This window comes from Xiphophorus couchianus, chromosome 2, assembly GCF_001444195.1.
Source record: "Xiphophorus couchianus chromosome 2, X_couchianus-1.0, whole genome shotgun sequence".
NCBI lineage: Eukaryota > Metazoa > Chordata > Actinopteri > Cyprinodontiformes > Poeciliidae > Xiphophorus > Xiphophorus couchianus.
This window is the reverse complement of record NC_040229.1, coordinates 30329362-30339146: the sequence shown is the minus strand read 5'-3', so window position 1 is coordinate 30339146 and position 9785 is coordinate 30329362. Positions and strand designations below refer to the sequence as shown.

General features: G+C 40.4%; 1 protein-coding gene across 1 annotated transcript in view; it reads left to right on the top strand.

Moving 5' to 3' along the window:
- Positions 1–208: 208 nt before the first annotated feature.
- Positions 209–9785, top strand: part of lingo1a (leucine rich repeat and Ig domain containing 1a) — a 170008-nt gene continuing 160431 nt past the window's right edge. Inside the window, exon 1 of the mRNA XM_028043285.1 lies at positions 209–600. The gene's annotated coding sequence lies outside the window, so the exon portion shown is untranslated. The remainder of the gene's footprint in view (positions 601–9785) is intronic.

The window sequence follows — 9785 nt, the reverse complement described above, 5'->3', positions numbered from 1 at the left end:
CGACTGTACCTTCACATATAGATCTGGCAAAAATAATTAGATCATCTCTCTCTGTTAGGTTCAAACACTTTTATTTAGATCGACTGAAAAATAAGACGGAAAGGGTAGACTCTCCCTCCCTTCTCCCCATCTCTCATCATCCGCTGCTGCTCCAGCTCCTCCTCCTCCTCCCTCCACCTTTCTCTTTTCCGGATCAGCTGCCTTCTCCTCTGTGTCTCTCTTCCCTTTTTTTGTCTTCCCCCTGCTGGTCTCCATCCCACTTTTCCTTCTCTCACCTCAGTCTCTCAGCCTGGATACACCCTCCCTCGCTAGTTCTCAGTGCGGACCGCATGTGTCAGCGCGTGTACACATGTGGCTCCACCGTTGACGGGAAACGGCCGTGGACTGGGTATCAGATCCCCTCCACCCCTTCCTTTTGCATACTTATCACTTTTCTTAACACCGCTGCAACATCGTTCCATTAAAGAAATCTCATTTTCCTCCTCTTGAGGCGGCATCTCAGATGGGATCTTCAATCCTTCCTCCAGCATATTGGATTTAATGAGCATCCGCCGTGAATGGAAACGAGCAATCTTTGGATTTCCTCTGTTACGGCGTTTGGTAAGTATGTCTTTTCTCGCTTCTCTGCCTGCTTCTCTTGCCCCCCAATTCACTTGTCATAACAAATTGACAGGTGAACGCAGAGCGCACGCTATCATATGAACTGAGCTGAGCTGGCCATTTTAAGTGGGACACAGACAGAGAGGGGGGTAACTGCCTTTGGGTTAGTGAAAAGAGTCAGGTAAAGACGTTTACTGTCCTCCCAACACTGGGAGCGTTGTTCGCTGGCTCGCTGCTTCTACGCATTGATCTGCTGGTATTTTCAGCTTCCATCCCAGACAACTTTGCGATGCTCTACCTGTGCGACTCGGAGCAGTTTTGGCTGCGTGAGCGCTTGCGGGGGAGCTGCTTGGCCAGAACGAGTGCATGGATGCAGATAGGTGGGCGTGCAGAGCTAAATCCGCCGAGGTGTGGGTGATATTTCCATCTTTATGAAACCATGGAGAGTCTATTTTCTGGAACAGTTTCTGCGTTTGGTGCTGCAGAGTTGTGCTCAAATCACTATATTTGATGCTTACTTCCTGTTCTGGCAGCCATTTTTGGAGAGGCAATGTTGCGTAGAGTTATGACCAATTCCCAAGAGATCTGCCTCAACTTATAAATCCATTACTAAGCACCTGTTTATGTCATTTGTATATACCTTAGCTGATTTATTTTACTCAATCAAGGACATTTGCTTCCCACTTATTTTCACTTTACCAGCCTAGCGAAGTTGAAGCAGCTATTTTGGGTTGGCCCGTGTCGGCTTTTATCTTGCCGGCTGTCTCTGCTAGTCGCTGTTCATCTTCCTCTCTCGTCTCTGAGCTCTTCAAAGAAAAAATGGATTGCTAGGAGGAAAGAAATGAGAGATCTTAGTTGCTAAAAGTAGTAATGGAAGCAAGAGAACAAAAGGATCAAGAAGTTTGGAATGACAGATTGACAGGAGACACGAGAACTGAAGTGAGCGAGAAGATGAGACGGCGTGTGTGTGTTTTAATACAGCTCAGTAAGAGCTTTTTAGACAGCCAAGCCTCTTCTGATTCCCAGGCTTTTGGCAGCTGGGGGTCAGTTTACACGCACACACACACACACACACGCACACACACACACACACACACACACGCACACACTCACACACACACACACACACACACACATACACCTTCAGGTTCTCTCTGATGGGAGTAGGAAAGCGCTATAGATCACCAAAGACCTGCAACCTCGCGCCTAGCTGGCTGCATTTCTTGCAAGGGACATCAATATTTATCACATTTTCCATTTCAAAAGAGCAAACTGTGGTAACGGCAGGAGATGGGGAAAATAATAAAAGTTAAATCAGATTACCCCACCTCAGGTGGACCTGCTGCTGCTGTTTCATTTAGGATTCCTTCCTAGCACTTAGCCAATTTTGGCTGGATCCCACTGCATATTGAAATACAGGTGCAACACGGCAACTCGTGTTCTCACCGGTTGTAGCGAGGAGCTGGAATTACATTTGCAATGATAATAGGAAGACGCTGTATAGCAGCAAAGGGGACTGTTTTGTTCTTTCTTTTTTTGCATTAAAGGATTTCTTGGTCAACATATCTCAAAAGGTCTGTAGTATAAAGAACATAGGGTAGGTAGGACTCGAGGTAAAAAGGAAAATGATTTATTTATAAAAGGGAAGTGCAATAGATTTGGGGCTAGGACTTCTGGAACCAGTGTCTGTAAATTAAAGAATGCGCGAGACGGGTGATAATGTGCAGAATAAATAATGAGATGGAGGTTGAGGTCTAGTGAAGTGGCGTAGACATGGAGAAGCGTGGAAGGCAGAGATCCAAGTTGTGCAGAGTCTTTGTTGGAGTCTAGTCCAGAGGCACACAGGGTATATGGCCTGTGAGGGCTAAGTCTGAACGGTGAAGGCGTTGGAGAGTGGGCAGGCAAATGGAATCGATGCTGGTGTCGTTAACCACGGTCTGGAAAAGACCTGGTACAAGGAGCTTTGACGAGATCCAGCTTGCTAAGCAAGAGATCCAGGAAAGCAGAGGTCTCAAACTGCAATCCTCGAGAGCAAAAATCCAGCAACAAGATATGTTCCTTGTCTTCCACACTGGAATTAAATGGTGAAACTGCCTCACTAGCATGCAGTCAGAACTCTTCTAGTGAGATAATATTGGAGCCAGGTGTGCTGAAGCAGAGAGACACCTAAAGGTTGCAGGAGATTGGACCTTGAGGACTAGAGTTTGAGACCCCTGCGGTGAAAGGTTGAACCTGTAGGGCCCAGAATGTTATGCTGTTCGATTCTCAGGTCAGGCAGAATAGACAGGAGTCTAGAGATCCAAGTTCTCAGAACTTTATTAGAACACACAATGACGCTTTAAGGTCATACAATCCTGCCAGCTACCCCACATGAACATGGCTAACTTCCTCTGCTATGCAAGATGCGAAGAAAAACTAGAAAAGTAGGAGTGGTAAGAAAAACTTTTGAGGTGTTCAGTTTCTAACCAACTGTAGGAAACTGCTTTAGCCAGACTGTTTGTTAATCCTATTTGAAATGTAGGTTATTGTTTTTAGGTTCAGATTAGTCTAAGATATATAACTGCATAAAGACCATCCAAGTAGATAAATGTTGTGTTGTTGGCTGTTCAATCTCGGATGAAGACTATCTATTTTAAAGATCTTAGGGTATGCTTTTTTTTTGTTTTTGTTGGGTTGGGCACAGTTTACCCCAAACCCATGAAGAAAACACAGGTCAACAATGTTAATAAATATCATGGAGTAAATGTATGCATAATGATGCCCCCTTCACATTTCTGCCTGCCCCCTCATGTATCCGTGCCTAGAACCGGCCCTGTTTTGGGGCGACTATGGCACGCTGTTTGTTTGATTTGGGTTTTCTCCTCTCACATGCCAATGTGCCTCTGGGTAAGCTACTTAACACCAGGTTTCCTACTGATTAGTGTGTGAATGTGTGGCTCGGATACAAAGTGTTTTCAGGGGTCAGTATGACTAGAAAAGCATTGTAATTTCGGTTTATTTCTGAATTTAAACTGCCACACAGCATAAACATTTTGCTACCATGTGGCAGCAAGCAAAATGTTTAAACCCTATCAGAGAACACTGACTGGATTTCCAAAAATAATAACAAAGTTGAGGACAAGGGCCGACTGGAGTAAAACTCAAATTCTTCAGAATTCATGTCAGAAACTCTTAAGTCTTTTTTTCCACCAAAGCATTTACAAGCTGGTCCGCTCCATTCTTGTGCAAACTTGCGATGTCAACGACCCAAATACACATGAAGCAGAATTATCTTTTAAATTTCAAAGCTCTCTTTTAAAAACTTTGTATTTTCTCAAATTCTCCAGTGGTAATCCATATTTTATAAACTGGTGGTTTCCTAGTAGCAGCGTGCATTTGTTAGAGCAAAAAATAACACACACTGCCGGATAGTATCCTTACTGATTTAAATGTACATTTGGCAAACTGCAACAATATTTCTACGCAGCTATACGAAGGGCTAGCTTGGCTAATTAACCACCTTGTTGTGTTGTAGCACAGTACTTAAAAACCACCACACAATTTAGCTGATGTTCACTTTACAATTTAAATCCAGGGTGCTCCTGAAAATATAGCCACCAAACAAAATGTCTTGTTTGATGGCTAAAAAGCTCTTTTTTATACTACAGTCACTGAAGAGACCTATTTCCCTGAAGTAATCTCCATTCCACTCATTGTGAGACGACTAGCACCAGTTGATTGGACCTTCATTAAATTAGGTCTGTCACTTTAAAGGTGGTAAATATTTATGCACTTATTTTATGTCTAATATTTTTATTTAATTGTCATTATTTTGTAGAAATGTGGGTTTTTTGTTTTTTTTTCAAATGGTGAAAGTTTGTTGATCATATTTGATTTGTAAAAGCAATAAAAAGAGGGAAAACATCCAAGGGAGGGAATAGTTTTTAAAGGCACTGCATCTATCAAAAATAATAATCAATTGCAATAGATGACATTGTAACTGAGATGATCAGTAGATGAACTTAGCAGCAGATTTTCCTCTTTTTTTTCTTTAAAGTAAATTCAACCAGATTGTGTTTTACCTTTTTTTTGTATTTTGAAAATGTTGGTCTAAATACCTTAAAGCAAACTAAATCTGATCCCCCCATAAGTTTTTATGTGGCCCTCTAGACTTTAGAGCCACATGAATAAAACCTTCAAGTTGTGTACTTTAATTTTATTGTATTAATCAACCCAAAGACGTTCTGCTGCCAAATTACATCAATGTGAGAAGATGTTCAGTATTACCCCCAATTTAGGACGAACTCATTGAATGCAGAGTCAGTTACTTAGCAGTATTGTATCAGTTTCCTAATGAGTTTTATCAAGACATTCTGGCACAACTGGCCCTTTAAGGACATTCGTGATCTTGATCTGGGCCAAGATGGAAACGAGTTTGCCACCCCTGGCTTAATCTGTATTTTCCCACCCCATTCTTACAGCTGAACATCTAATTTGGTGGGTTTTTTTTTTTTTTTTTTTTTTTAAAGGTATGCATCCACTTTGTAAAATTCCAAAACACTCACACAAAACACAAGGCCCCTAGGAGGAGTCTTTTCTTTTTTCTTTTCTCCTCCTCGGCAGCGGTAAAAAGGCTTGCCATGCAGTAGGTGACTTGCATCCAAGAGTGACTCGCGCTGCCCATGGATGCCCCTCCTCCCACAGCGAAGAAGCACTGATACCACCCATCACCAAATGAGAAATTAACCCTCACCCCCACCCCCTCCAAACCCTCCCGTTCCCTCAACTTCCACAGCAGCTTTTCTCATGGTCATTAGAACGAATAATGGTTATTACTGATGTGGCTTCATAATTTAGCATGATGCATGAAATGAAGTTGGCAAATTAGTGACAGCAATTGACAGCTAATGGTGTCCGTGGTGGCGTGCGCGAGTCGAAAAGTTCTGTGGGATTTGGAGCCTCTCATCCGAGCGGGTTTTGGTCGGACACGATTGGACACGCAGGACCTCTAAACAAAAGAGATTCGCTGCAACACAGTCGAGCTGCAAAGGAGCGGCGTTTCAAAATGTAATTTCGTGACGCCGGGTTATTAATGCACTTTACAATGACAGGAAGGATATAAAATACTTCAGAGTAATGTGCCAAAGATTAGAATATAATGTCTCTAAATCCTATTCTCTCACCGCTCAGCTATTTTTGAGTAAACAGTGTGGAGTTCTTCCATTATCTTCCCTCTGCGTATTGGCTGGCAAATAATTAACTTTGCTGATAATGTAAATAGGATATAATGGGCTCTAACAACAGTGTTAGGAATATTTAAATCTTGTTCCTTTTTTATCCTGGGTAACAACCAGGGCCCTGGAAAAAACATAATATTGAGCTTTTCTATTGTCAGAATGATATTCAGCTTTTTTGGCCTAGGTTGCGCACACAAACAAGAAATTTGACTTCAATTTTCCTTGCTCACATTGTACGAGCAGTAAAGCTGCTGTATGTAACTTTATCATGACAGTGTAACATGAGACAAATAATCTGTGAAAAAAATCAAGCTCCTCTGCCTTTTCTCAGTGCTTTAACCACAGAAACACACTGCTCAGTCAGAATCGACCAAACAGAACCAGGAGGAGGTTATTAGCGCTGTCAGTCACTCTAACGTACATGCTGCTCACACCCTTTGCCTTCCTCCGTGCTACGCTTCTGCTGATTCACCACAACATAGCCTGGTGTGAATGCTAAGGCTAGTTAGCATGGCCACCAAAGACAGCGGATAAGAATTTTTCTTTAATGGATACTTGCTTCTATACCATTAGCACACTTTGAAGCGTACACTAGGTTGATTGACATAGCTAAGACCCTCTTCCTGTCTCTGATTGGCTGCCATGCTTTTTTTTTTCTTTCAAATTTCAATAGCATCTCAGGGAGGAGGAGGAGCTGAATCTTTTCTCAGATTATTTGTCTTATATTCTGTCACGACATGGTGACAGTTTTAGAAAATGTGTAGAAAACATATTTTTGTAAAGGTTACATAATGTTGCTAAGTATAAATATATAAACTTTGAGGATATAAAATATGATACATGACTTCTCTTGTCTATAAAAAAAACAGGTTTGTTTAGATGCATAAGCACATACTAAACTCAAATGCGAATGAATATTAATGTGATTTCTGTATTCACACCACCATGGCAGAATGTAAGCAATCTTTTGTTTTGGGAAGACTGTATTTGTTGTTTGGGCATTTTAGAAGATTATAAAAATATTCCTGTTACACAATTTAATTAAACAAACCTCATATACGGTGTGTCCTTGTCCACAAGAGCACAGCAGGGACATTTCTATAAAAATAAAAACCAGCGACAAGTGTCACAACCGCATCAATGACTTTTAATTTTTCCGTTCCTTTTCAAAACCTTTGGAACCCAGTCTGAAGCTAGGTATATTTTTGCATTTCGTCGTCTGCTTGATGGGCTCAAAATGTCTCTTCAGAAATTTGTTGTGGAAAAATTTGTTTAAAATGAATAAAAATAAGTTCTATTGGGCAAAAATGACAAACCCCGCCAGGCGTGCGTGCACGGGACTCTCTGGAATCGCTCGCACGTCTTACACGCAACGTAACCCGATACTCGGAACAGAAACCGCTCCGGAGCAGGTGAGGAGTTCAGCGTATGTTGCCGCGTTTGAATGGAGCCAACTTCAGGGCGCCGAAAACCTTCACATTTAGCCCAACAGAGCCGGCTAAGCCGTTAATCCCACTTCCTAGTACATCCTCCTGGCTGCTTCCTGAGCCCATGTTTGCATCCTCTCTGTCGCTTGCACATAACAGATATAGGACTTAACTTGTTCTGTTTTTTTTTTTTTCCCCCATTAAATTATTTTATCACCCTGTTAATTAGTAATCACACTGATACACACAAAAAAGTTTTTAAAGTTGTTTTGGGTAAAGCCCTTGTAATCCTCACACCTGCAAATACATTTGGGACTTATTGCTGGAGTCAGCTGGAACTGAGCTAGAGACATTAACCCTCCAGTTGTGAAGGATGAGATGGCTATTTTTGTTCTCTTCCCTTTTTGTTTCTTCTTGCTGGCTGAGTAAATGTAAATACTAATGTAAATGCAATGTAAATAAATGTAAAAATAAATAGATTTTTTTTATTTTCTATAAATAAATAATACAGGAACTGCTTTCATCTCGTGCATTTGCGCCGCAGTGAATCACATGTGTTGCATTCTCGGGAAAAGAACAACCTTTCTGTGACCTTTTGTTTTTTGGCATGAATATGCCTCCTCGTGTGCCCTAGTTTTCACTCAGGACCCTCGGAGTCATTTCTTTTGTCACCGAGGCAATTTTGTTGTTCTTCGTGAAATAAGCAAAGAACTGTGAATCTACAGTAACTCGTCTATTTAAACACCAGCAATATTGCTGTGTTAGTCTAAAGATTAAAGGATGTTTGCCCTATAAACGAAAGATTTTTTTAAAGGGGCAGTATTATCTAAAATGTACTTTTTTGAGCTTGACATTGTGTTATTTCATCATTGTGTTATTTCGTCATTAAAACATACATGGCGTGTTGCTTTGGTTCTTCCATGCATGTTTGAGAAATTTTTTTAGTCTCCCATGGCAACCATTCAGCTGTGCGAGATTCAGCTCCTCCTCTGAGCTTCAGTTTCCAATCTTCCTCCTGAAAGAGCAGCCCTGCCCCGCGACTCCCTCAGCTCCTTCAGACTAGCCACAGCAATTAGCAAACACTTGGTGGAACTGAGCGTCTGCTGAGATGCTAAAGGGTTAATAGAGGAGCCATTGTGAAGACTTCCTGAAGGCGGATTTTCAAAAAGAGCAGGAGATTTTAAAGAGACAGAGGCCCAATTTCAAGGCATTGACTACAAGGTCAATTTTTTTTTTAAATGTTATGCTTGATCTATAGAGGATTTTTATAACGACTGAAGGTAACATTGTTACTTAATTGTGCTATTAAATGGCGCAAAGGGCCTGGAAAATACTTAGTACTGCCCCTTTGATATTTTTGTAAGGAATTGCAGTAGAAAATTCATGCCACCAAGCCTGAGCACGAGAGAATAATTTCTGGGGGAAATTTTGATTAAATATTTTATGATTTTCCGGGCATTGTCTGTGTTTTCTAGATGACCTTCTGGCTAATTTTACCAAAGGCTGGAAATGATGAAGTACCTTCGGTCACACTGAAAATGGCATAATACAGTTATGGAACGATTATTTCTGACCTCGTCATGCCTACCTTCCTTTGAAAAGACTGACATTGTTAAGAAAAAGGTCATCAAACATTTGAAACACCTTTAAACCTGGTTTTCTGAGCTATTTTCTAATTAATAACTGAAACTGGGACTTCAATGAACATCGCTCTAGTTCAATTCCCAGAAAAGTGCTCTACAACTTCAGCTTATTTACTTAGACACATTAGTAAATTTTTTAAATTACATACTTTCTTATTATTTCAAACATGTGATTCTTTATTGTTGTTGTTTTCTTTGTACTTTGATCAGATCAAAACACTGATCAGGAGCATTTCAATTTGATCATTGCGGTTTTGTTTGTCAGTGGGGCTTTCTGGAACAATCAGCATTGAGCACAGGTATTTATTTATTTAGTTGTTTTTTTGTTTTTGTTTTTGTTTTTTTTTTTTGAGGAAAAAACCCCACCAGGTTTGAGTTTGCAGAGATGAAGTGTGCGACAGTATCTGGCAGTACAGCAGAAAAACCTTCAGAAGATTCCAACAAAAACAAACACAGAGAAAGGCTTACGATTTTAAAAAGAAGGTGATTGCTAACAAGGACAAACAAAAATTACCCCCCCAAGGTTTGACTAGGGGCAGATTGTTTTATTTCAAAATGTTGGACCTGGCAAACTTTGAGTGGTGCACAGGGTCATGACCTTTACTTCCTTTTAAAAGAAATAGTTGTTTGAAATAAAGTACCAACATTTGTTTTATATATTTATATATATATTTATATAAGTGTGACTGAGCATTTATTAAAGACTGAGGGTAAAAATGTTTGGCTGAACTATAAATTCAACACAACAATCTACACTGGCTTTAAATGTTGCATTTTAATGTCAGTCAGTTATTATTTCTGATTGGTCTCATTTTTTTATTTTAACTAAAGATAATTATTTGTTTAAAATGTACTGCTTACAGCGTGAGAAATCTATACCACTTTTATTAACTCCACAA